At 37.6% G+C, this 4,363-nt stretch overlaps 1 pseudogene across 1 annotated transcript; it reads right to left on the minus strand.

Moving 5' to 3' along the window:
* Positions 1-2,579: 2,579 nt before the first annotated feature.
* LOC308611302 (inorganic pyrophosphatase 2, mitochondrial-like) lies at positions 2,580-3,511 on the minus strand (annotated as a pseudogene). The gene has a single exon. The product of its transcript is annotated as an inorganic pyrophosphatase 2, mitochondrial-like (transcript).
* Between the last annotated feature and the right edge of the window lie 852 nt (positions 3,512-4,363).

A 4,363-nucleotide genomic window follows, 5' to 3' on the forward strand; every position in this document is an offset into this window, starting at 1 on the left:
TATATATTTTTTGTGTCTGTATATATTGAAAGCTGTGAGTTCACACTAATACCTCCAATTCCAGTTAAATATCCAACACTGCAGTATTCATTGTAATTTTCTTCCTCTCCATATCTGTAACTTCCTTTTCCAGTAGTGAGAAGTCTGTCTCCCACTCTTCCTAAAAGAGGAAGCACTTGTGATGTTTGGTAGACCAATATTAATTCTTCCTCTCTCAACTTGGGGTCTACATGGGACAGTAATTATGCAACGTGAAAACATGGATAATAGAGTTTTGTTTGATAGTTTAATCTGCATTTGATAATTTAATCTTTGAAAATATTAAATTGAGTAGAATCTCTAATTTTACATTTATAGGTATTTATACTATGTTATCACTGCCAAGAGAAGCAAAATCTTAGTTTGATATCTCAGGAGATGATCATACTGTCATACTGCAAATGAGGGAAATGACTTATATGATATGTAATTGTCTTTATAAAAAACTTCCTGACTTTATATCTTTAGTGGAAATAAAAACAACTGGTTCCAAGTTGCAGCTATGAGGAAATCTCTGAGTTTATTTAAAGCATTTATTTAAAAATGTTTCTGGGCTTCCCTGGTGGCGCAGTCGTTGAGAGTCCGCCTGCCGATGCAGGGGACGCGGGTTCGTGCTCCGGTCTGGGAAGATCCCACGTGCCGCGGAGCTGCTGGGCCCATGAGCCATGGCCACTGAGCCTGCGCGTCCGGAGCCTGTGCTCTGCAACGGGAGAGGCCACAACAGTGAGAGGCCCGTGTACCGCAAAAAAAAAAAAAAAAAAAAAAAAAAAAAAGGGTTTCTTTTTAGTTGGAAAACCTTTTGATAATTTTCTAACCTGCCAGCTACCATTTTATTTTCTAAAATTTATGGTTATCATTAGAATCAGGTATAAAATGTTATACTTTTTCACATTTACATGTTTTAAAATTAAGGAATCTTTAATTAAGGGTGATATTTGATTCATTAATGGTAATGTATTTCTTCTAATAATTATAAGTATCTTAAATGTGGTATCAGCTATTCTTTTTCAGATCTTTGGCCTGGGATCACTTTTCCACCCACACAGTTCCCTTTTCATGTCTTTAGGTACTGCTGACTAGGCTGGGCTTCTCTAATCTCCAGTTTTGGAGATTGATTTTAGCTGTTAAATAGGAAGCTTAAACTCAACATGAACAAAACAAAACCCTTGTTTTTGTTTTTGTTTTCCTTTCAGTTTTATTGAGATATAAATGACATACAGTGCTAAGTTTAAGGTGTACAGCATAATGATTTGACTTACATACATCATGAAATCATTACCACAATAAGTTTAGTGAACATCCATCATCACATATAGATTCAAAATAAAAAGAAAAAGTATTTTTTCCTTGTGATGAGAACTCTTAAGATTTACTTTCCTAACAATTTTCATACATACAGCAGTCTTAATTATATTAATCATGTTGTATATTACATCCCTAATACTTACTTATTTTATAACTGGAAGTTTGTATCTTTTGACCACTTTTATTCAATTCTGCCTCCTTCCACCTCCACCTTGGGTAACCACAAAATCTGATCTCCTTTTCTGAGTTTGTTTGTTTTTGAAGTATAATTGACCTGCAACACTATGTTAGTTTCACATAGTAAAACATAGTGTTTCAGTATTTCTGTGTGTTACAAAATGATCACCACTATACTAGTTACTGTCACCCAACAAAGATATTACATTGACTATATTCTCTACACTGTACACTTCATCCCCATGACTCATTTATTTTTGTAATCGGAATTTTGTACCTCTTAATCTCCCTCACCTATTTTGCTGATCCCCCACCCTCCTTCCCTCTGACAAGCTATTCTCTGTATCTATGACTCTGTTTCTGTTTTGTTATGTTTGTTCATTTGTTGTTTTTTTAGAATCCACACATAATAGAAATCATACATTATATCTTTTTGTCTTTCTTTGTGACTTATTTCACTTTGCACAATACACTCTGGGTCCATCCATGTTGTTGCAAGTGGCAGAATTTCATTCTTTTTTTATGTCTGAGTAATATTCCATTGTATATATATATATATATATATATACATATATATATATATATATATATATATATATATGTACACCACATTTTTAGTCATTCATCTGTTGATGGGCACTTGGGTGCTTCCATATCTTGGCTATTATAAATAGGGCTGCTGTGAACATTGGGGTGCATGTATCTTTTCAAATTAGTGCTTTCATTTTTTTCCAGATATATACCCAGGAGTGAGATTTCTGGATCATGTGGTAGTTCTGTTTCTAGTTTTTTGAGGAACCTCCATACTGTTTTCTATAGTGGCCTCACCAATTTACATTCCCACCAACAGTGCATGAGGGTTCCTTTTTCTTTCTTTTTTTCACATCCTTGCAAACACTTGTCATTTGTTGTCTTTTTTTTTCAAAAATTTCAATTTTTTTTACACATTGCATATCAAAAAGTTTGAAAAAAAAAGTTTCAACAGGAAGTTAGCAAATTCTCATAGATCTGCCTGTTTCTAGCACTTGGGGGAGATGGGATTCTTGTAGTTCTTAGAGACTGGAATCCTGATGGCAGAACTTCAAATGTTCTCATCACTTGCCAAGGAAGTGCCATACTTGATCTTCTTCATTACTTCCTTTTTTCAGTGAAAATGACACTGATTCAACTAATGATCTAGCTTCCTCTTGAGAACAATGGAAAGGGCTATCACATACCTGCACATTTGTCCAATTTATAGCCCCTCCATCACACTTCTCCATAAGCAATGCTTTGCAACATTCATGAGTAGATTTAATAACTTTAAGAGCAAAAGCCTTGTTCTTGAATTCTCCATTAAAAGCTAACTGGTTTTCCAGTTTTCCCTCTGGTATCTTATAAAATCTAAACCAATTAAGCGTAGCTTCTAAGTAACCAGGTTTGTACTTCTTAACATCTTCAATATCATGAAACTTTGAGGCTTCAAGATCATTCACATTGATAGCAATTAATTTCCAGTCTGTTTCACCCTGATCAATAAGAGCCAGAATCCCAGGGATCTTCACATGAACAACATCTCCACAAGAAAGAACCTTTGAGCGTATCTCACAAACATCAATAGGATTATTATCTCCACAGCAGTCTGTGCTCTTATCTTTTCGATGGGGATCTTCCCAAGTCTGAGGGAGGGCACCATAATTCCATATATAACCCTTGTGAGGAAAGATAATTGCCACATAGGGAAGCTTGCCATCCTTTACATCTTGTTTAATGGGATTCAATGACTCCTCTGTGGCAATCTCCATTTTAGCATTTGTCCACGGAGGTACTTCTACAACCATATTAAACAAATTCTCATATTCATCATTTCGTGCTCTCTTTGTAGGAATGCCATTTTCCTCTTCAGAGGAATATCATGAAAGGGGAAATGTAGTGACCAGCTACATTCTTGAAAAAGAGGTGGTAACCAGGAGTGGGGCTGGCTGTGCTCCTCTGTGTGGTACAGGGCCATGGTGCAACACTGCCAGGACCCTGAGCTCGCTCCCTGTGGCAGGTGGGCAGCAGTGGCGGCGGTGGTGGTGGCAGGGGGGGCGCCAACGCTCCAGGCCCAGCTGGTCTGTTGTCTGTTTGATAATAACTATTCTTACATGTGTGAGGTGAGATCTCATCGTGGTTTTGATTTGTATTTCCCTGATGATTAGTGATGTTAAGCATCTTTTCGTGTGCCTGCTGGCCATTTTCTTTGGAAAAATATCAGTTCAGTTCCTCTGCCCATTTTTTAATTGGATTGTTTGTTTTTTTGACATTAAGTTATATGACTTCTTTGTGTACTTTGATATTAACTCCTTATTGGATACATTGTTTGCAGATTTCTTCTCCCATTCTACCGGTGGCCTTTTTGTTTTGTTGGTAGTTTTCTTTGCTGTACTTTTTAGTTTGATGCAGTCCCATTTGTTTATTTGCTTTTGTTTCCTTTGCTTGTTTGTTTTTTAAGTCAAACCTTACCTTCTCACATTTCCCCCTATTTCTATAAGTAGCAACATCCTTCTTTGAGTTTCTGAGGTCAAAAATTTTGCAGTGGGCTTCCCTGGTGGTGCAGTGGTTGGGAGTCCACCTGCCAATGCAGGGGACCGCGGGTTCGTGCCCCGGTCCAGGAGGATCCCACATGCCGCGGAGTGGCTGGGCCCGTGAGCCATGGTCGCTGAGCCTGCGTGTCCGGAGCCTGTGCTCCCCAGCGGGAGAGGCCACAACAGTGAGAGGCCCGTGTGTCGCAAAAAAAAAAAAAAAAATTTGCAGTTAGCTTTGACGTTTTTCTCACTCTCATACCCATAATTGTTCCATCATTAAATCTTTTATAGTATAT

The sequence above is a fragment of the Mesoplodon bidens genome, assembly GCF_964165515.1.
Source record: "Mesoplodon bidens genome assembly, contig: HAP1_SCAFFOLD_179, whole genome shotgun sequence".
NCBI lineage: Eukaryota > Metazoa > Chordata > Mammalia > Artiodactyla > Ziphiidae > Mesoplodon > Mesoplodon bidens.